Source organism: Aethalodelphis obliquidens, unplaced genomic scaffold (assembly GCF_003676395.1).
Source record: "Aethalodelphis obliquidens isolate GAN/ISIS:26980383/991018 unplaced genomic scaffold, ASM367639v1 scaffold9, whole genome shotgun sequence".
Taxonomy (NCBI): domain Eukaryota; kingdom Metazoa; phylum Chordata; class Mammalia; order Artiodactyla; family Delphinidae; genus Aethalodelphis; species Aethalodelphis obliquidens.
In genome coordinates, this window is record NW_020837953.1 from 21,328,357 (window position 1) to 21,352,134 (window position 23,778).

At 44.4% G+C, this 23,778-nt stretch overlaps 1 protein-coding gene and 1 long non-coding RNA gene across 2 annotated transcripts in view; both read right to left on the minus strand.

Annotated features, from left to right (window-relative positions):
* MACF1 (microtubule actin crosslinking factor 1) overlaps positions 1-23,778 on the minus strand; it is a 248,778-nt gene that overhangs the window by 194,861 nt on the left and 30,139 nt on the right. The window lies entirely within an intron of this gene.
* Positions 249-19,721, minus strand: LOC113621779 (uncharacterized). Its single transcript, XR_003433308.1, has 3 exons — positions 16,486-19,721; positions 1,373-1,381; positions 249-262 (listed from the first exon to the last, which is right to left on the minus strand). It is a non-coding gene; the product is annotated as an uncharacterized LOC113621779 (long non-coding RNA).

Sequence of the window (23,778 nt, forward strand, 5' to 3'; positions counted from 1 at the left end):
CCACACAGCTGTTAAGAAATGATATTGCAGACAAATAGTTAAAGGCATTAAAAAAAATGCTCACAAAATAATAAAGGGCAAGACAGAACTAAACTACAATGATAACAAATATATACAAACACAACATTATATATAGAGAGAGATAGAAAAAGACTTGATGAAAATACGATAGAATAGGAACATAGTGATCTTTGGGTTGTAGGATTTTGGTAATTTGGGTGTTTTGTTTTTCTACTCTTTCTATAAGGACAAAATACCACATCTATTTAATTGCGGGGGGAGGGGCGGGGGGAATCTAAGTTGTTTTTCCTAGGGTTCTTTATTAGTCACACTGAAGAGGGGAGAAAAGTCCCCCACAAAAGGCCACTTTGGGAGGGCACATGTCAGGATGTGAGGGCTTGTCCTGCTAGCCCAGATGTGCCAACTTGGAACAGGCTTCCAGGCTGGTCAACTGAGTGGATGTCCAAAGTAAAGCTGTAAGATAATGAGAAAGATGACTTGGCAAACACATCAGAACTAAGAGAACCAAAAATGAGCATGCCTCCTTAGGAGTCACCTAGTTCACTTATTCAACAACGTTGCCGCTGCCCAAAATATACCTGGAACCCCCCTTTTGGAAGTGCCTACAGACTAGTAGTACCATCTTTCCAATGTCTTCCAGAGCAGTACATTTCATTCTTTGAGACTGGAGTTAATGTTTCAAAGAGCCAATCTTGGATAATATCATTTTTATTTATTTATTTATTTATTTATTTATTTTTATATTTATTCGTGGCTGTGTTGGGTCTTTGTTTCTGTGCAAGGGCTTTCTCTAGTTGCGGCAAGCGGGGGCCACTCTTCATCACGGTGCACAGGACTCTCACTATCGCAGCCTCTCTTGTTGCGGAGCACAGGCTCCAGACGCGCAGGCTCAGTAGTTGTGGCTCACGGGCCTAGTTGCTCCGCGGCATGTGGGATGTTCCCGGACCAGGGCTCGAACCCGTGTCCCCTGCATTGGCAGGCAGATTCTCAACCACTGCACCACCAGGAAAGCCCCAGATAATATCACGTTTTGACCAAAAATTAGGTACGACTATAAAATGAGTATGGAATTTCTTATGGGCATCACAATCTGGCGCTGAAGAGAAAAACTACAAAAAGGATTTTATAAATGTATAGAGCATGGGCACCATTGTCAGAGTTATTTTGGTATTTTTCTTTTTTAAAACTGTCTTTGGTGACTACTGAAGGACATTTGGATACATGAGTTTAGTGTAATTCAGTTCTTCAAATGTTTCTTTCATGCCTAATTTATGCCAGGCATTACACTGGGTCAGAAAGATACAAGAATAAATGAGACACAGTTCCCACCTTTAGCAACAGTATAGCTAACATCTGGGATCTTAATCTGTGCTATATGTTATTACATTTACTGTCTCATTTAACTGGTGAGATAAATTCTATTATCATCTCCATCTTACAAATGGAAAAAAAAAAACTGAGGCTTACAGAAGTTACAGGAAACTTGCCCAAGAAGTAAAGACTAGCAGGAAAAATCAAATGTTTAATAAAGTAACTATACCATAATGTGATATCCTTAAAGTAAGTATGTTTAAAGTGCTATAGTAACACAGACGAGAAAGAGAGAATAAATTATATGTGGAACTGCAAACAAAACAAAACAAACAAACAAAAAACCATGGGGGGAAAGTAAGATTGAGCTAGGCACTAAAGGATAATAGAAGTTTGACACAAGGAGAAAAGGATAGTGGTCTTCCAGGCAGAGGGAACAGGACAGTATATATATGCAAAGGAAGAGAAGGGTGAAAGTACATGGGTATGTTGGGGTACGTTTGCTTTAAAAAGTCAGCTATTATCCCACAGACCTATCACAAACTTTTCTTAGCAAAGGCTAGAGAACCACTTTCTCATTACTCAACCTCACCTACCTCTCTGCCTCCCTAATTAATCCCTAATTACCAGCCACAGCACAGGCCTGGGCTCTGCCAAAGGGCAGGACCTGGGCCAACAGTTCAACCTGTCGTGCCCACAAAAGTGGTGCATCTAGGCAGAAATCATTCAACAGCTGTGGGTGCTGGCGAGCTTGACAAGTAAAGGTCAAAGCCTTCCAGAGGAAACAGCAGCAACGGAATATACTGCACCTCAATCCTGGCATCAAAGCATCAAAGATTCACAGGAAATTGGAGACAGGAACTTCGAGACTTACACAATGTCTCTATTCTCCCACAGGGCTCCCTTCAACAGTTACCCACTAGATGGAGGAGTGGCTGCAAGCTGAACCATGTCAAGAAAAGCAAAGTCAGTAACTAAACAAAGAGGGGAGCCAATTACCTGCTTCCGTCAGGCCCTCCAGAATACACAAAGGTACAGGTGAAATGAAGAAGGGGAGTAGCTATTCACCATAATCAGGGGACAGTGGGTGAAACTCAACCCAGAGGAGAGTTTGACAAAGGCCACAGTTTGTGTCTAAATGTTGGCCTGTCAACTCAGAGCTGGGGGAATACTTATCTAACACCTGTAGCAATGTTCCAGAAATGATTATAAGGACTAAACCAAAACAACTACATGCCCTCGTTACGGGCACCTCTCCCACCCGGAAAAGAGTCAGGTTCTGAGAGACAAGGGAGTTAATCAGATGCTTTCTTCGAGTGAACAGGACAAACTGCTGTATATTATATATTTTATGCCATAAAGACTATTATACAGTGTATATATGTGAATGAAGGATTAGAAAACAGAACACAGCTCAAGGAGGCTAGTGTGGAGAGAGAAGATCTATTGCCCTCACTCCAAAGCACCATACTGCTGCTGTCCCTCAGAGGAAGGTACCAAGTGTGTTGGTACCCAGTCAGACTTGGGTATTCTCCCTACTTCATATGGTCCCCAGTACCAGACAGCTATACAATACAGCCATCTTGGCTGCTATACTCCCAGGCACTGTTATCTCCTTAGCAGGACAGATGACCCTGTTCTCGGGCCAGCCAAACTTTGGTTATACCACTGTAAAGGGCCTATGTTATGGGAATATTATAAGCGCTGCATGGATTAATACAGGGAAGTGCTTAGAACAGTGCCTAGCCCATAACTAACATTTGCTGAGTGCATAATATTTTTAAGAATATCACTAGTGCTGCTGTCTTCCAGTCTCAACAATCAGTGAGATCAAGTAAGACCTGGAACCAAACATGTGGATGGGTGACTAGGGCTACAACTCCTCAGTCAGAGGTGCCCTGATCCAGCTCATCCTGGACCAGTGCAGGCACAAGACTCACTGTGATTCAAAGAAGTCTGAGGGAGGAACAGGAGAAAGAAGAGGCAGAACATTTCGTAAATTCCGAGCACATACCAGACACTGAACTAAGTGCATATGTCTTCTTACTTAGTGTCCACTGCAGTAAGTGTTCTGAGTTCACCTTAGACGTGCAGAGCCAAAATAACACAGCAGAGAGCCCCAGTGTCTGGGTAGGAAGAGTGGAGTGGGAGCTGCTGCTGTTGTGGTCATTTCTCTTCTCTGATTTCAGCCCCATACAGGACACTCACTATGACAGGGTACATCTAGTCTGTCACTCATTCATTCCTAGCCATGTTATTCATTCATTCCTAGTAAAAACAGGGCAAAGGAGAAAAACAAACAAACTTTATCGGTGAACTGAGAAAACAAATGATTGCCAAGCTGGTTTCAATATAACGTCTTCCAAAAGCAAAAATATATATGTAGGGTGTAACTTCAAACCTCTACAGCCCTGAGAAGATCAAATCAAGAGGTACTTGTTCCATTAGTCCCCTGAGAAAGTCAGGAGAGTTACAGGAAACTGGGGACCAAAACAACTCCTATTTAGGGAGTAAACATCCCATGCATGTTTTATGGGAGGAGAACAAGAAGTGCCCCCGACCCCTCATACCTGCACTTTGTTCCTGAAGCACATACAGCAGAGGAAGACAGAGTTATGAGTGGTATGGTCTCCTGAGAACCTCAGGAATCCACTTAGGTCACTGCTAAACCTGATCCACATAGGCTGTGGCCATCCTATTGTGGTTCACTGCTCCTCTAAACCCTTGAAAAAAGGGGAACCAAAAGGAAAAGTTATATTAACCTCCAATAGTTTCCACCCACCGCCAATACGTCTTTAGAAAGTTCTGGCCTTTCTAAGAATGACAGTAAGGATAACAGGGAATAAAACTAAATTAAGGAGATCAGCATCCAAGGAGAGGCCTAGGATTCCTACTCTGAGGCTTTTCCTCTCCTGAAGGAATATGCAGGTTAACTAAGTTTGATAACCCTTCCATGAGTTTTGTAAACACAGGGGAAAAAAGGCTCCTGCTGTTGGGTGGGCTTCATGCCCAGGAATATAGAAGGATCCCCTAAGACAGGAAAGAGGGCAAGAAAAGGGGCTCTTGTATGGGACAAGGGTACAGTCCTGCACCTTCACACAGACCGCAACAAGGCCCAGGAACTGGAAGAGTCACTGAGAAGCGCCACTGTTTTCTGTCCCCACCTGCCACCTCTTCCCAATGAGTCTGGATAAAGCAGTTCAGACTCTTCCTGTCCTCTCAACACTTCCTTTGACAGGGAAGCAACAGTTGATGTTGCTCATTCTTGCTGAGACCTGTCTGATGTGTGATGAGCTGAGCTTGAAGAGCCCTCAACCTAAAAGCGACAGGCTCCAGCTGTCAGAAGTTCTGGAAAAAATGTTTGTATGGCATGCGGGGAGAGACAAGGGAAGAGAAGATAGAGATCAATGGAACAATACTTTTTAGTTGTATATCCCTTTGTAGCAAACAAAGCTCTTCATGTATATGTTCTCTTAGAAACTGTCCTTCTACAGATTATGAAAGAAAGTAAAGTATCTATAGACCCTGGCAGGATGTGAATCCAGATCGCCTTCCATTCCCCTCAACCCTGAAGGAAGCAACTTTACCCTTTTCCTCTATTTCCCCTGACTCTCTCCACACCCCGTGGTCACTCTGGATCCAGAACGCTGACTGCCAATGGAAGAGGGATGGTTTGAGCACCTTCCTAAGAGATGGAAATAAAACTACCTCTTAATAAGAAAAAGGGAAGTAAAAAGAGTTCATTCATTTTCCTCCTTAATAGCCAAAAAGAGTCTTGCATTATCATACCTGGGAGCATTTCTCTCATATATTATATAATGAGTGAAAAGTCTGCCAACCATGCAAAGCAAACACTAATCCCCTTAAATACTATTTTAGTAAAAAGCTGTCCCCTTCAAAGTCACTGATTTACCCTTTACAGTGGCGTCTCTGCCCTATCAACCTGCATTCCTCCTCCCCTCCACAACCATTCCCGACTCCCTGTTCTCTCCAGATGGGGCTCTGACTCACTGTAGACACAGGCAAGTGGAAAATCTGGCCCAAGAACCCCAGCTACACCTAGGTGAGGCCGCAGGGCCCAAAGCAGGAGCCCTCCACCCACCCTGCCGGGAGCGCCCTGAGCGCTGCTGAGTTCAAGGGGCCGAACGTGGCTTCAGTGCCCATTCAAGCAAAAGAACAGGCTGCGGCTGGAGCAGCTGAGAGGATTCCCTCCCATCACCCACTACTGCGTTTACAAACTCTATCCCTTCTATGTAATTGCCCAAACACAGAAAAAACTATGGCCAGCTCTGAGTCAGAGGCCTTTCTAAGCCCCTAGGGATTGATGGAGAGTAAAGATCCCATACAACACACACCACAGCAAGTGTTCACACAAACAGCAAGGACAAAAGGCAGGGAGCCAGAAGCCCTGGAATACCTCTCAGGTTGTTGAGCCCCTCCAGGAACTTCTGGTACTTGTAAGCGTTCATGCCCCGGGCCTAGCTGTGTTGGCTCAGTGGCTGGAAGTAGGCACCATGGCACAGTGACAGCTGAGAAGGGAGAGCTCCACTGCCGTCTCCTAGCCCCCAAGAACTGGACTTTGACCACACTTGCAGGTGACGTCACCAGAGGAGCCTCATTACATTACAGCCCTTTGTGCGCCCTCATTTGTTGCAATGAGCGGAAATACCTCCCCAGGAGAGGCCAGCCCCTCCTTTGTGCAAGTCGGGAGACCGCAGCAGCCCCTGCCTATCATCTGCCACCTCATCTGCTACCTTCTCTTTAGACCCCAGCCCAGGCTCCACTGGGATTACTGCTCCTCTGGTTTAAACTCTAGGGAGAGAGGCTTAAATGCTTCTCAGGACACCAGTTAGGGGCTCATCTAACATCTGAGAATGAACCTTTTAAAGGGCCACACTCACGACAAGAATGTCACAACACGAGTTCCTGGGCAAATATCACATGGCAATGAGAAAGGTTTTACAAAATAAACAACTAACTCTGCACTCTGCTCACAGCAGTCACGTTTACAGACTGGAATACAGCTACACACGGAGGAGACACTGCATATGAACACAGTCCAGAGAGAAGTGGAAACTGTTCTGGGACGCCACGCCCCAAATGCTAAAAGCCCAATTCAGGGAGGCAAGATCTTCCCCAAAAGCAACAAGGGAGAAAATGCAGCCCAGACACCACCTGCATTCTCCCCATTCTGGGGGACTGTTTCACTCAGCTAATTTGTTTTTAGTTTGCTTTAGTGATGTCAGTAGCTGATGCAAATTTCCTTCTACTCCATCAGCCTCAAAAAGATGACTAACCCCACAACTGTCACAGGCTCTGAGGATAAGCTACACAGATTACAATTAGAGGGGAAAATTAGCAAATTTCTTCAAATTCCTTACCATCTTTAAATTTCTTAGCATCTTTGTTGTAAGGCAAAGTAGTTCATCTGCATTGTTATATTCGTCTTTGAAAATGTTTTTATGAAAGTTAACATGTTAACATACATATGAAAGTATGTAATTTTCATTTACAGATGAGAAAATACACAGAGGTTAAGCAAACTATCCAAAAGTCACACATCAGGCCAATAAGACAGCATGATAAGAACATACATTTCCCAAACCTGAGCTAAGTATCCACGAGCAACAACCAAGTCAGACTCCACTGAACAGCCCCTCATAAGAAAGACACCCCTCTCCCAGGTCTGAAGTTTTTCAGAGTAACCTGCCAGGCAGGCTGCCATTCAGTGACCTGGAAGAACTCACAGTGTGCCAAATACAATGTTCCACAGAACTCCCAATGATGCAGGCTGGATGCAGGTGGAGAAACTGTGTAAGTAGCATTGTGAAAACAAAGAGAAAAGGGAGTATGTCTACTTGAAAAGATCAGGCTAAATAAAATTAACAGCTACTAAGATAACGGAAAGGGAAAATCTCTGGATAATAAAAATAACCAACCCAAGCTTTTGTGCCTTCCCATGCTACTAGTCAGTCAACAGTGCCAACAAGGTAGCCAGTCACTGCAGATCTTGAGTGTTAGGAGTCACGGGGCACACAACACATGGTTTCTTCTCTAAAAGAACCATTTAATGGGCAAGGTTAAAAGGGGGTTTGAGGGCTTCCCTGGTGGCGCGGTGGTTGGGAGTCCGCCTGCCGATGCAGGGGACGCAGGTTCGTGCCCCAGTCCGGGAGGATCCCACATGCCGCGGAGCGGCTGGGCCCGTGAGCCATGGCCGCTGAGCCTGCGCATCCGGAGCCTGTGCTCCGCAGCAGGAGAGGCCACAACAGTGAGAGGCCCGCGTACCGCAAAAAAAAAAAAAAAAAAAGGGAGTTTGAGGGCTTCCCTGGTGGCACAGTGGTTGAGAGTCCGCCTGCCGATGCAGGGGACATGGGTTCGTGCCCCGGTCTGGGAAGGTCCCACATGCCGCGGAGCAGCTGGGCCCGTGAGCCGTGGCCGCTGAGCCTTCGTGTCCAGAGCCTGTGCTCCGCAACGGGAGAGGCCACAACAGTGAGAAGCCCGCGTACCGAAAAAAAAAAAGGGGGAGTTTGATGCTCACAGAGCATAACAGACAGTGGGAAACAGTAAACACATACACGCACGACACCAAATATAGATTCTACAACATACTACTGTGAGAATCAAAGTGTCTTTGAGGTCACCTAGTCCAACAGACCAGGTGCCTCGGATTCCTAATCTGTGAAATGAAGCTGTGGATGAGAAAGACAAACATTAAATGACAGTTCAGATCACATATGTCTGTTTCCTGTCTTTATTCTACTATTTCCCCTGGAAGAGTATGGATAAGAGAGCACGGTGGAAATAACTTTGGTTACAGAGTCAAGATACCTGGATTCCAGAGTTTATCTCTAGATCCAACTTTGCTGTTAACTATGTGAGCAGGAGCTCCAAATTCCTATAAAATGCTAGTTCTTGTTTTGTTTTGTTTTAGGCCACAAACTCCAGTCAGAATATGATGAAAACTAAAGATACTCTCCCCTAGGAAAAGGCACACATTCACCTACCTACAAACTTTTGTTTACATGTAGATATAGGGGTTAGTGAACCATAGGTAAAGAACCTCTGAACTGATTTCTAAGACCTCGTCTGTGTCAAGATCTGAGAGCAATTAACATAGAACAATCTGAATATAAGTACTGAAAAGAACAAGGTGTAAAGTAATGATCAATCAGCAAGGGAAGAGCTGAGCCCCCTTCCTTTAATGCGCCTGTAAAATTCTATCTGAGACTCCTCCCACCTAAGGGAGGAAAGCAGCCCAGACAACAGGAATCTAACAGCAGGAACAACTGACTTTTAAAATAGCCACTTGAACTGAGTGCATTTAAAAGGCAACACATGCTAGTCTGTCATTTCCTCTGTGTGTTTCACCATTGAAATTGTTTAGTAACATTTTATCAGATAAAAATTAAACAAAAAAAAGGATGTTTAGAACTATGAGGTGAGTGATGGTTCCAACTTGAGGCTCTTGGGAAGGGGGAAGGGGGGAGGGGGGACAGTGGCCCAGACTCCAGTTGTTTTCTTGCACACCAGGGACCTTTCCCCAGAATCAGAGCATTTCAAAGCACCACAGTCCAACACTGCTCTGTGCTCCTCGTGGCCATTCATCTTTTATCCTCATAGGTCCCATGATGGCGAACAGTGAGAGGTAACCTCGGGTGGTAAGAGAGAGTCTGCCTAAGTTCCAGACAGAGACGAGACAAACGTGAAAGGCTCAGAATCTGGCAGTCTAACAGGCACTCTGGCCAGCTGCTGACAAGGGGGAGCCCTGCTGTCTCCAACAGCCTCTACAAAGGCGTAGACACCCAAGAGCTGAGTGGAGCGTGACTGAATGCAGATCAGGAAGTCCAGACTTCAGTGCATGAGGTGTGGTCCTCAGGGACGCCATGACAGGACAGTGACAGGATGACAGCTAAAAAGGAATTACCTGCCCTGCCCTCGGGTGGGCTCAGGGACGCCAGAGCCCTGGGAGAGAGAAGGCCTGAGTCAGATTCAGGATGTTACTCCTGAAACAGGAGGGCAAGTCCGCCAGCAGAGTTTCAGCTGAGGAGAAAGTTCGAGGCCCAGAAGGAGAGAACAAGTCCTATGCTGGAGTTCCCACAGTTCCCCAAAGCCTCTAGAAATCAAGACCTTCCATATTCCCTTGAGACAACCTTTCTCTTAAAAACAAAGGTTGTCCGCCGACAAGGCACCCTCACGTCATCAGGGTCAGTGACACGAAATATGCACAGTCAGTTAAGGAATTCACCCATTCCACACAAATCTGCGGCATACTCACCATGCACCAGGCCCCAACCTACGTGCCTGGAACACGGAACTCAGAGCCTAAGGAGAGAGCAGAAGGAAAAAGGAAGGAAACTGTCTCCTCAGACTCAGAGAAGATAAGGGTCACGGGTGGTCAAAGTGAAGGCCCAGCTGCTCATTCTCAACACCAGCCCTGATAGAGACATGAAAGGTAATGCTGCTTGGGACCTCCCTAGTGGCGCAGTGGTTTGGAGTTCGCCTGCCAATGCAGGGGACGCAGGTACGATCCCTGGTCTGGGAAGATCCCACATGCCGCGGAGCAACTAAGCCCGTGCGCCACAACTACTGAGCCTGCGCTCCACAACTACTAAAGCCTGTGCACCAAGAGCCTGTGCTCCACAACAAGAGAAGCTGCCACACCGCAACGAAGAGTATCCCCCGTCGGCCGCAACTAGAGAAAGCCCGCGTGCAGCAATGAAGACCCAACGCAGCCAAAAATAAATAAATTTAAAAAAAAGAAGAAAGGTAATGCTGCTTGAAGACATCATTTTCTTTGAGGCAGGACTGACACCCTGACAGCCAGTTGCTACCGTTACCCCCAAGCAGCTGCTGACCCAGGAAGACAACAAAAATGTTTCCAGTGACTTAAGAAGCCAGTAACAAAAGCAGGTGCCAGGTTCACAGTCCTATTCAGGGAGCAACAAAGATCACTTTCTTCATTGTCTCTCCTGGCAGCAGTGTCTGATGGAGCACGGGGTTGAATTACACCTTGTCCCACTGGTCCTATACAGAGAAAATGAGTTTACTATCTGAAGAAGGGTTGTCCCCAGGGCCAAGGCTGTCTCTGCAGGGCTGAGGAACTGAAGACAAAAGAAGTCAGACCTCCTGCTTAGAAGGAAAGGACTGAAAGGGCAAGACAAAGGGAAGCTGTAACGGGAACTAAGTGTGGGTCCAAGGAGTTCTGCCCACCCAAGGAGTTCTGCCCACCCTGCACTTGCCTGTGGCCTGGAGAGGTACTTTGTGTGGTCAGACCTATACTAAGGCCCGACAACAGGCTTAAAGGGGGTTTGTGCTTTAGGCCACGGACCCTCAAACCAGCTCCCTCTCCTTGATCCTTTTCTTCTTGGCTGTGTGGTCCATGGAGAAATGGGTGAATCCTATGCATCCTCTCCTCCCTACCGTGATTACGTAATAGTACAAGTCCAAACAAAGTAAAAAAAAAAAAAAAAAAAATGAGCAATTGGGAGGGAAGGCAGAAATACCTGCTTCTAGGGTGAATCTGAACCTGCATGACCTCAGATTATAATAGCCCCAACTGAAACTAGGTTTATAAATTCATAAAATAATGTAAAAACCTCACTGCTGGGCACTCTGAGGACCTACAAAAAAGGTCAGAAGCAAGAGTCACCTACCACTGGAACAAGGTTAGAGGTCTCCAGCAGAGAGATAGGAGGGAAGGAAATTTATTTCAACAAAAGGCTACTGAAACAGCTACAGGTATGCAGGTGTAATAGAGATCAACAGCTTCCCCCCTCCAAGAACAGTTTCTCTCATCAACTCCATGAGGACCCAGACACAGCTGCACCTCCAAGTCAGTTAAAGGTAAGCGCCTGCTAAGGAGAACCACATTTAGTTATTCTGACAAAGCGGGGTGGGATGCTGTGCTTCTGGCTCAATTCACCTGGGCTCCTCCACGAGCAAATAAAACAAGTCTCCAAAAAGACAGGCCACCAACTTCCGGTAACATTTCTTTGTTGCTTTTGAGCAGAGAAAGGAAGCAAAATAAACATTTTTGAGAGTCAGATTGCAGGTACTAAAAATAACACACTGGAATTCTCCTCTGAGGCTGTCTTTTGCTAACAATGAGGTTATACATATTTTTTTAAGTTCAAGATAGACTGCTTAGTGGTGACTCTAGGATGGCAGGGTATGAGTTCTGAGACACTTCTTACTCTGAGTCTAAGATAACATTCTGTTGGAGTGCTCTACAATGTTAAGGAGGTACTAAAAGCACCTAGCAGACAGAACCTCGATGAGGGTGTCGGCAAAACACCTGTTTAATGAGTAGTGGGTACATATGTAGAGGATACATATGTACATGCTACAGGATCATCTATACTTGTTTATATGCTTGAAATAGTCATAATAAAAAGTTAAAGCAGTGCATGAAACTATCCATCAAAGTTACAAATATGCATACCCTTTGATCCAACAATTCCACACCTAAGAATTTTTCCTAAAGATATACGTATGTAAAACGACAAGTGTACAACAAAGTTTTTCATTTTAGCGTTTGTAAGAGCAAAAGATTAGCAGCACCCTTAATGTCCATCAATAGGGAACTGGCTAAATAAATAATAGTACATCCATTCAATGAAATAATAAGCAAGGAGGAAAAAAAGGTCTATATGGGCTGATATGGATTAATCCTCAAAATACAATAAGTAGGGCTTCCCTGGTGGCGCAGTGGTTGAGAGTCTGCCTGCCAATGCAGGGGACACAGGTTCGTGCCCCGGTCCGGGAAGATCCCACATGCCGCGGAGCGGCTGGGCCCGTGGGCCATGGCCACTGAGCCTGCGCGTCCGGAGCCTGTGCTCCCCAACGGGAGAAGCCACAACAGTGAGAGGCCCACGTACCGCCAAAAAAAAAAAAAAAAGTTTGATATGGATAGCGTGCAGGGTACACTCTGCCCTGGAAGAAGGATGGCAGGACATGTAAGCTTTGCATGCCATGCTAAAGAAACCGTATCTCATCCTAAAGACAATGGAAAGCCATTGAAAGGGTTTAAGCTTGGGAATGACTTTTTTTATGATCAGATTTTAATTCTAGAAAGAGCGTTTAGCAGCAGTGAAAAGGAGGGAAGCAAAACAGAAGGGAGGGAGACTAGTTAGGACACTGTTATGGTTGTATGCTGAGAAATAATAGAATCTGAACTAAGAAAGTAGTACTGAGGATGGGAAGAAATGAAGGAATGTGAGAGTAAAATTACACAGCATTTGATCACTGTTTGAGTTAGGGTGGGGTAGGGTAGATGGACCAAGAGAGGGAAGACTGTCAAGTCAATTGTGTGACTGGGTAGAAGACAATGCCTTAAACAAAGGGAGGAATAGCAGGTTTCCTGGAAGGAAGATGAAGGGTTCAGTTTGGAACATGTTGAGTAAAAGATACCTATACAGTATCCAAAAGAAGTCCTCCAGCACTCAGAGACACGTGTCTGGAGCTCAGGAGAGAGATCAGGCCCAACAGCTGAAGCCATGAGTATGAATAAGGTCACTCGAGAACACTATGTAGAGGGCCAAAGACAAAATCCCAGAAAGCACCTTTATTTAATGGAAGATAAACCTGTAAACGAAGGAAGAAAATCAGGGAAGGATGAGGTCATAAAAGGTTAAAGATGGAGAGCTTTCAAGGAGGACGGAGTGTTTCATTGCATGGTGTCAAGTACCACAGAAAGGTCAGGTAAGATCAGGGCTGAAAAATTACCATTGGATTTGGCAATTAGGAGATGACTAGTGACCTTAACAACAGCAATTTCAGGAGAGCAGAGGGGGTTAAAAGCTAAAGGTCAGATATCTACTACTCTTAAGAATCTTGGGGGAAACAAAGAACAAGTAAAAGAGGATTCTCACTTAACAGCTCCTGTCTTCCACTTCCCCTCCCATAATATTGATATATCTGAGGATTATTTTAAGAAAAATAAGTAGGAAAATGCACAAAAAATAGTGTTTGCACTTTATTAGTTGTTAGCTGTAGAATGATAATAATCCAGTGTATTACTACTACCACATTAAAACTGGTTCCACTTACTCCATAAATCACCAAACGTTTTGGGACACTTACGTGCCAAATACAGAGCTGGCAATGTTGGAGATAAAATGGAGTTTACAATATAGTCCTCAACCTCTAGGAGCTTCCAATCTTGCAGAAGAAAATAAAGCATACGTACAAATAGGATGTTAAAGTACAATATAAATGATACTTTAAAAAATTACCACTAGATTTTAGGAAACTAGGAACTAACTTCCAGTGGGGTGATCGGAGAAGGTTTCCTAGAGGACTTTGGGGTGGGTTATGGACAAGGGGTAAGATCTGTACAGCAGACACAGTGAGTGAAGACGCTCCAGAAAGACAGTCTTGTCGGGCTTCGATGTGAGGAGGTGGCTGGAGAGGATGCTGGGAAGGTTATTATGGAGGGCTTTAAAGATCAGGCTGAGGAGACTGAGCCCGGCCTCTCTCCTGACTGCTGCTCTGCAGTGCCTGCTGCCTGTGGGGCATTTCCACTCGAGCATGCCACAGCAGCTAGAACTCAAGTTATTAAAAGTGAATCCACATCTTTCCTCCTCAAATCAATGCCTCCTTTGAATTTCCCCCTTTGAATAATGGCACCATCCTTTGCTCAAGCCACTATCAAGTCCTATCGGTTCTTCCAAATACCTCTCAGTCACCTTCTCCTTTATTCAATAGTCAACCTCTCCTGTCTAATTCTCACTACCTCTCACCTGGATTGCTTAAACAGCCTTCAAAAGAAAAAGAAAAGGACTTCCCTCCTTCTCACCCAATCCGTGTTGCACATGCTGCTAGATCAGTCTTCCTAAAACACAGCCTTAATTCAATCATTCCAGTAGATGAAACCTCTGACAGAAACACAAAACCTACCACAGGCAGAAAAAATCTCAATGAGGTATAAAAACTCAACCCCATGGTACAACTTTTATGGAGAGGGGTTTAGCAAAATGTACCTAAAAAATTTTTAAGTGTCCAATAACTTCTGACACAGCAACTTCACGCCTAGGAATTTATATAAAGGAAATGTGGTTAAATGTGCAAATACACACACACACAAAATATATTCATCCCACTGTTTACAACATCAAATGATGCAAAATTACTTAAAGTCCAATAATTAGGAGGCCATCTCAAGTCTCACTGCACCACACACAGGAATACTGACAACAAGGTAAACTATGATAAGAATACATATTTTTGACACTGAAAGATTTTCACCATACAGTAAGTGAAGAAAACAAGTTACAAATAGTATACTTTTACAAAATGTGTATTTATATGTATATATTTGCAGAAGAAAATGTCTGAAGGAAAATACAGCAAAATACTTACAGTGGTTATCCAAAAGTGGTGGGATTTTAGGTGAGTTTAATTTCATAGTTTTGTTTATTGTTTTATAATTTTCATACAATAAACAAGGGTATTTTGTGAAATAAAAAGAGTAGAGCAGATTCTACCACAGCTAATATCCAACAGCAGCATAGCTCTTTTAGACTTTCCAAACATCCTTTATCTAGAGATAGCAAGACCTTTGTATACAATTCAACCAACCCAACAATTCAACCAATTATTATAGTACCAAAAAAAAAAAAAAGGAAGAAGGCACGGTCTGCCCTCAGTGAATTCATGGTTCATGGTCTAGGGGAGCCAATTACACAGACAACTGTAAAACAAGACGATAGGTACTATCACAAAGGGATGTATAAAGTACCATGAAAACTCAGATGAGGAGGTAAGTTAAATTTTTCCTGGAGAGAAGGAAAGAAGCTGGAACATCATAAAAAGCTAGTTTATCTTAGCTGGGATGAAGATTACTTAACAACAAGAATAGGAGTTTGTGAAGCTGATAAAATGGAAAGAACATCCAAGGCACAGGAAACAACATAAACAAGGGATACAACTGAGAATCATACCCAAGCCAAGTCTGAACTTTACCTTGTGTAAGAACAGAAGGCAGTGAGCACTGGAGTTTTTAAGAAGAGCTACGGCATGATCACTGACAGCCAAAGATGATGAGTGCCTAAAACAGGGCAATGGCAGGACATGAAAGCAACCTAAGTGTCCATCAACAGATGAATGGATAAAGAAGATGTGGCACATATATACAATGGAATATTACTCAGCCATTAAAAGAAACGAAATTGAGTTATTTGTAGTGAGGTGGATGGACCCAGAGTCTGTCATACAGAGTGAAGTAAGTCAGAAATAGAAAAACAAATACCGTACGCTAACACATATATATGGAATCTAAAAAAAAAAAAAAGGTTCTGAATAACCTAGGGGCAGGACAGGAATAAAGACGCAGACGTAGAGAATGGACTTGAGGACACGGGGAGGGGGAAGGGTAAGCTGGGATGAAGTGGGAGAGTAGCACTGACATATATACACTACCAAATGTAAAATGGATGGCTAGTGGGAAGCAGCTGCATAGCACAGGGAGATCAGCTCGGTGCTTTGTGACCACCTAGAGGGGTGGGATAGGGAGAGTGGGAGGGAGACGCAAGAGGGAGGGGATACGGGAATATATGTATACATATAGCTGATTCACTTTGTTATACAGCAGAAACTAACACAACATTGTAAAGCAATTATACTCCAGTAACGATGTTAAAAAATGAAAATAAAATAAAATAGGGCAGTGGGTCCAGTCAGGATGGATGGGAGGGAAAGGATGGATGTGGAGATGTTTCTGCACTAGAACGAATAGAACTTAGTGTCAGATGTGGAGAACGAAGGAAGACAAAAAAACAAACAAACCTGAATTTCCCAGCTTGGGCAAACAGGTAGAGAGCGATACTGGTATCTGAGATAGTTTATATATCAATAGGAAGCGAAGCAGGTTTGGGCAGGGAAAAAAAGGGGGATGAGGATAAACTTGGTTTTGGATACATTACCTTAGAACTTCTATAGACTTCAAAGTGGAAAAAGGCAATAGTCATCTGGAATACAATTCTGGACCTCAGGGGAAAATTCATATTCAGGGATTTTGATTTGAGAGTCATCACTGTACACGTAGACAATGTTGATAAATGAAATCACCAGAGTAGGTAAACTCGTCCAGGGAGAGCACACAATGAAGGGAAAAAAAGAGGCCCAAATATAGTGTCAAAAGCTGTGACAAGGGACTTCCCTGGTGGTCCAGTGGGTAAGACTCCAGGCTCCCAATGCAGTGGGCCCATGTTCGATCCCTACTTGGGGAACTAGATTCTGCATGCACGCCTCAACGAAGATCCCGAGCACCACAACTAAGATCTGGTGCAGACAAAATAAATATAAATAAATAAATTTAAAAAAAAAAAGCTGTAACAAGGTCAAACATGAGAACTGAAAAGAAACAGTGAATTCTGAAGGTAGGTCATCGTAAGTGAGAGCGATTTCAGCTGGGCCGACGAGCACAAAAGCCATGCTATCGTGGGTCAAGATGACTAAAGGAATATAAGAAAGGCTATTAAAGAGGTTTAGGGGCTTAAAAAAATAAAAAGCAGAGTTAGGTCGAAGAAGAGACAGCTTAAAAGATGTTTCTTCCTTAGGATGGAGAAAACTTATGAAGAGTCATTAGGTGGGGAGACACTAAGAATACAAACTATGTACATGCCCAGAGGACTGCCTCTGAAACAAGACGGAATGTGGTGAGGACTGGGGAAGATTACAGATAAGCTGAGAGGCAGAGCTGTGGACAGTAAAAGGCTAAATGGCTTGCTGAGAGTTTACAAGGTGGGGTGGAGCAGCAAGTTGAAGGAGAGTGGTGCAAGTCTGGAATAGCTGCTGTAAAGGAAAAGGAATGGGAGTCACCCAGGAGAGAACAGAGAGATTTCAGGGCAGGGTTGAGAGTCAAGCTATGGCTGGAGCTCATGAACCTGTGAAGGAGCCCGTCAGCACAATGCTATGCAGCAGAACTCAGCAGCTCCGTGGGGAAAGTGAACATGGGTCCGGCTCTGCCGGGAAGGACAGGAAGGTGTGGCAGAAAGAAAGAGACCTGAGAACGTCAGTGCAAGAGTGGCCATGTAGGACAGATGGGAGGACAATGACACCACGAAGAGGCTGAGAGACTACGAAATAAGCAGAGACCAGGCTTCCTGGGCATAAAGGGATGGGAAAAGTGGAAGAAAGGAGGTTGTGACCAGATTCTGGGATTCCTAGGAGGAGCGGGGGCAATTTCAGGTCACCTCAAATCTCTTCCCCAAGAAACTTAGCCATCTACAAGACCAACATTGATGCCATGCTGCCTTCCAAGCCCTGCTCTGATATGTAAACTAGTTCTTCAAATGGGACTGACACCTCTAAGGTTATCAGGAGGAATTCCAGGGAGAGAGTGGCAGGGTTGAATTCTTCTCCTAAGCATCTTCCTTCCTGGACTTTAAGATTTGATCTGTATCTCTGGGTACAACATCAGTAACTCTTCTTTTTATTAATAGGGCGATTTGGGAGTTGTCATGTGTGTGGAGTTGCTGAAAAGAAAAGTTTAGGCAATGGCCCAATCGCAAGTTTAGCAATTCCCCCAGGGCCCTAGAGCCAGCTGATATAGGACAAGAGTCACTGTCCATCTCATGTCAGGGCCTTGGATCCTTCCCCCAGTGCTAACTTACAACTGTAAGGATGACAACTCGAGTATAATAATCATATTCAACAGGGAAGCAGAAGTTGGAGGTCTGGTAATAAGGTAAGTGACATCCAGGGAAGAGAAAAGTGAGTTCACTTCCTTTCACTTGCAAAAACTGAATCTAAACCTTGTCTCACAAGGACAGGAAAACCTAAACAAGCTACTCACTTGTTCCCTAAAGATCTGGGCTCCCATCCAGCTTATTATCCCAGCCTGTACAAAAGAAAAAGATACAAATCCTCTCAGAGGGGCTACAAATGAAGTAGAATACTGTCACCAGAAGGGACTGCTGGCTTATAGCGCTGACTCACTGTAAGAGCCCCAACTTCCTTTCAAGCCTTCGCCTATCACCCAAAAGACAAAGTGTACAATCATTATAAAAGGCTCTCTCTTACACTAAAGTACATCGATGGAAGAAACGAGCATTCAAGGGTGGCTGCCTATCTTCATAAGCTTCTGGAACTTGGCCCCCACACATCAGCCTGGTCAGCCGTTCCATTGGGACTGAGGTGGGTGGGCCCTGCTATGCGAGACACAAAAAAGTAACTCCCAATGTTTGTTTAATGCAGCTCTGGTTCACCTTCACTCAGGTCACCGCCTTCTTCTGCTCACAAACACTTAGTTGTCTCTGAAAAGTAGGTCATCGCCTTGTGGAACAAGCTGGAGGGGGAGCTAAGACCCAGCCTATCACTCCAGCAGGCCTGGAGAGGCCCGGGCCGTGTCTAGGAGACCAAGACCAGTCAATGGCGCACCATGCCGAGAGTGCTCCAGGCACTGCAGGAGGCATCCTGGCTACCGCCATTCCTGGGTGGTGATTCAGCAGGCTGGCGGAGCAGAAGACGCCCGGGATTTGAGGGTGAGGCTCGTGTCGGCCCAAGGAACACCTGTCCCACTGTGATGGCTAATACGGTGTCCCTGATCATCCCTGAATGGAGGGAGCAAGAGGTGAACAACGAGACTGCTAAGCTCTTCCCCGCGGCCCATACGGTCCCTCTGTAGAATACCAAGCATTGCTCAACCATAAATGGAGCTGTCTGGGCTTCTCCCCACTCCTTCTCCCAAATATTTTCTTCAGGACACCCAAAAATAAACACTGCTCCTTCCTTACTCATGAGCTAGAGAGAGGCACATTCTTAGCACTGTAAGCTGTCACCTGAGCATGCCCGACAAAGGGGTTAAAGTTTTTAAGCAGGATACATCTTGTTCCTAGGCCCAAATACTCCATCCACCCAGAATTCTGAGGGAGGAGAGACTCCCCGTCAATCCTCCTCCAACCCCTAACTGGCTAGTTCACTAAATATAGGATATGGCTTCAAAGTCGAAAAGAAGGGGCCCAGGGAGATGAGGCAACAGAGGGCTGGCAGTTGGGGAAACAATTACCAGAGGGTCAGCTGTCCAGCTGGCGCTGGAATCTGAAAACTTCCAAATCTAACAACTGCCTTTCTCAGCAAGAATCAAAAGTATGTGAATCAGCTGTGGAGGATAAAGGCTGCAGAGCCCAGTTCCAGAAGCCAGTAGCAAACCACTTCCTTAGCCACTGTTCCCAACAAAGAGCGAACTGCCAGCAGCTTCACCTTCAGACCAGCTACCAGCTCTAAGCAGAGAAAGGGGAAAAGGAGTTAGTTCTCCCTCTGGCCAACAGAGTGCAAGCAGCTCTTTCTCTCTCCGTCTCTTTCTCTGTGTCTCTCAGTCTCTCTTTCTCTGTGTCTCTCAGTCTCTGTGTCTCTCAGCCTCTCTCTGTCTCTCAGTCTCTTTCTGTGTGTCTCTCTCTCTTTCTCTGTGTCTCTCAGCCTCTATGTCTCTCAGCCTTTCTTTCTCTGTCTCCCAGTCTTTCTCTGTGTCTCTCAGTCTCTCTCTGTGTCTCTCAGTCTCTCTTTCTCTGTGTCTCTCAGTCTCTCTCTGTGTCTCTCTGTCTCTCTCTGTGTCTCTCAGTCTCTCTTTCTCTGTGTCTCTCAGTCTCTCTTTCTCTGTGTCTCTCAGTCTCTCTCTGTGTCTCTCAGTCTCTCTCTGTGTCTCTGTCTCTCTTTCTCTGTGTCTGTCTCTGTGTCTCTCAGTCTCTCTTTCTCTATGTCTCTCAGTCTCTCTTTGTGTCTCTCAGTCTCTCTCTGTGTCTCTCAGTCTCTCTTTCTCTGTCTCTCTGTCTCTCTCTGTGTCTCTCAGTCTCTCTCTGTGTCTCTCAGTCTCTCTTTCTCTGTGTCTCTCTGTCTCTCTCTGTATCTCTCAGTCTCTCTTTCTCTGTGTCTCTCAGTCTCTCTTTCTCTGTGTCTCTCAGTCTCTTTCTCTGTGTCTCTCAGTTTCTCTTTCTCTGTGTCTCTCAGTCTCTCTTTCTCTGTGTCTCTGTCTTTCTCTGTGTCTCTCAGTCTCTCTTTCTCTGTGTCTCTCAGTCTCTCTGTGTCTCAGTCTCTCTTTCTGTGTCTCTCAGTCTCTCTCTCTCTGTGTCTCTCTCTCCAACACCCCCACCCCCAATTCTCTGGTTGTAAAACGGAAACCACTGACCGCCCCAACCTCCCTCAATTCTGTGTAATTTTCCATTACCTCCTCGTCCCGGGTACCTCTCTTCCTCCTGTTCCCTCACTGCTTCTCCAGCCCCACAGCATACACACACTTCACCTCTAAGGCCCTTGACAGTCAGAACCTCGTGAACTAATACCTAATTTCACATCATTTTATCATTTATTAGGTTTAAGTCTGTATGTCATTAGACCGCAAACTCTACAAAGGCAGGAACCATGTCTTATCACCATTACTGTATTTAACAATGCACGTTTACTACGAACCAAGCACCATTCTAAGCACTTTACATGTTATTATTTCGTTCGCTCTCCATGAGAATCCTACCATGTAGGTGCTATCAGTGCAGACACTTTACAGATGAGGACTGATGGTAAACAGCAGAGTTAAGATTCAAACCCTGGTAGCTTAACTTCAAGAGTCCATGCTCTCAACCCCTACACTCTACCCAAGTGGTCCCACACCGGCAGCATCTCCTGGGAACTTGTTAGAAATATAAATTCTCAAGCCCCACCCCAGACTTACTGAATCAGAAGCTGGGGGTGGGGCCCGGCAACCTATGGCTTAACAAGCCCTCCGGGTGGTTCTGATGTAGGCTAAAGTTTGAGAACCACTGCTCGATTCATAAGCTGTGCTGCTTCTGCTTGCTCTATTTGAGACACACCCAAGACAGAAAGGAGTTCAGGAGGAACTTAACAGTGTAAAAATATCCCGAACAACTGATTGTGGCATGATGCTTTAGAGTACGTGCGGATTCTAGGGCCGACCGCCCGTCAGTGTAAAGCCCAGCTCTACTGCTTACCACCTGTGTGACCCCGGCACATCACTTAGCCTTCCCGTTGCTCAGTTTCATCAAGTGTAAAATGGAAATAGCAGTACCCACCTCATTTTATTGTTGTGAGGATTAAATTACTTGGTATCAGGCAAAGCAATTATAAAAGTGTGTGGCACCTGGTAAGTGCCATATACGCTCTTATTAACTATGGCCTTTGATTCATTTTACAATTAAATTCAACAAATATTTATTAGGCATCTATGTGCCAGGCACTGTGCCAGGTACATGCATTCATCAACATCTCCCCAACACATCATCAGCCTTTCAAATGTTTATCGATGCCTTATTACATGCAGTACTCTGTGCTATGGGATTATGAGGGCCACAAACAACAAGGCATTAACCCTTCCTTTAAGGACAGCACAAAGCAGTGCATCAGGCATGACATTTACAGAAGTAACTGCAACACATAGCAGCAAGTGATAAGAATCAGCAGATAGCATTCTTTGACAGAAAGAACATTGCGTTTGAGGTCACAATATTTAGACTCAGTTCCAGCTATGTGTGACCTCAGGCAAGTCACCTTACCTCCTTGAGCCTTAGTTTCCAGGGCTGTCAAGCAAAATAACTACCTGTGAGGCACAAAAGAGCTAATACATGCAAAAGTATTCTGTAAAAGGCCGTATGAATGTCAGTTGTCAGTTGTTACTATTGCTATTACTTTTAAGTGAATTTCTTTCAATAATATTATGTAAGTTTAGAAAGATATGACTTGTACCTGAAGGGACCAGGAAATGTTGCACCAAAAAAAAGTGACATGAGAGATGGATGTGGAAGGACAAGTAAGATATGGAAATGAAAGGAAAATCCAGGTAGAAGAAAGCATAAGCAAAGGCATGAAAACACAGGGCATATATGGGGGGCGGGGGGGGCCCACACTAGTTCATTCCAACTGTAAGGAATAATGGGAGATAACATTAAAAAGGCAGGAAAAGAGCAAACAAGGGGGAAGAATCTGTTCACTGTTCACTTTTCCTCCTATAAGCATCTTTGGTACTTAAAGTAGGAGTAAATGATGAAACAATGGGTTAAAATTAGTTTCAGGATTTATCTATGAGCCTGAAGCATTCAGCATGCCTCTGCTCCATTTTCAGGGGTCAAGAGCCAGCTATACCGTATGTGTGGAAAATGGAATAACTATAATTATGTAGTTTGTGCAGGGGCCAGCTTGAAAACGACACTTTCCTCATCAAAGCTGCTCCTCGGGAATCCAGGAGAGAGAGAGCTCACAAAGACTGGGACTTTCGGACCATTCGACATCATTATTCAATTAAGACTAATCTTTGTTCACCTAACACCAGCTACAAAATGAAGTGCAAAGTGTTCAACCCTCTTAGCCATTTTTCAAGTGTTTGTTGGTACCTCTATTTAAATACACATGAGTACATTTACTTTGGTTTTTTGTTTGTTTTCACTCATTGTTTTTGCAGGAGAAAGCGTTTAAACAAGATCCTTGAATGACCGGTAAGCGCATAATCTAGAGTAGCACAAATTTGTTGATACAGAAATTGAGGCTTCCGATAGATTGTTTCAGACAAATTTTTAAAGCTTTATATGTCGTTATAGTTGAATGAAATAATATAATTTTAACCTAGTAATTCTTGCTTGCCAAAGAGTATATGAAAGGAAGAAAATAAACTTAACAAACTTTGAAGAAAGTCCATTTTTAGTCAACAAAGGGTAAATATAACTTGTTGATCATGCCAAATATCTTTATCTTTAAAATTCAACTGTCGGTTTTACCTAAAGAGGACTGCCTAAGAAAAAAATATTAACTTTCCAAGGAACAAGTTAAAGTTCAAAAATCAAACTGAACACACTTGTGCTTGTCTTTACTCCACTGTCATACAAGTGCCCCCTACTGTCGTTCATATTTAATCTATGTTTCTCTAGAATAGATTTTTAAGGTTTATTTTTAGATCCTCTTCTGTAGCAGCCTTCACAAAGCATGACCATAATTCGTTAATCATAAGTATTTATACAACTAGAACTGAATAATAAGTGTGATCTTCATTAACTTAATATAGAATTAGTTCACTCACATTATATTGACAACATAAAATCATCCTGAATAGCTTCTGAAAGATAACTGGTATAAGACAATGAAGGTATGGAACAGGAAACATGCAGGTAGATCAACATGGGTGGAGGAGTGCACCGAGGGGATGTGCCCCTGTATCCCTGACACAATGGGGCAAAAAACCCCAATGACACTGAAGTCCCCTTAAGCACAGAGAGGGACTGGGGACAAATCAGTACAGACTGTCCTTTAACCCCCATAAACAAACAAGAGAGTCCACACAGAGGGATCCAGGAGTTTGGAGGGGCTGCCTCTCCTCGACCTCCACTCACTATGTCCAGCATAAGTGAAGGATGCAGAAGCCTGAGCTCTTGGACAAACTCAGGCCTGAAGATGGGCAAAGAAGTCAGAGCTGCAGAGTACTCTCTTCAGAATTTTGGTAGAAACTGCAAG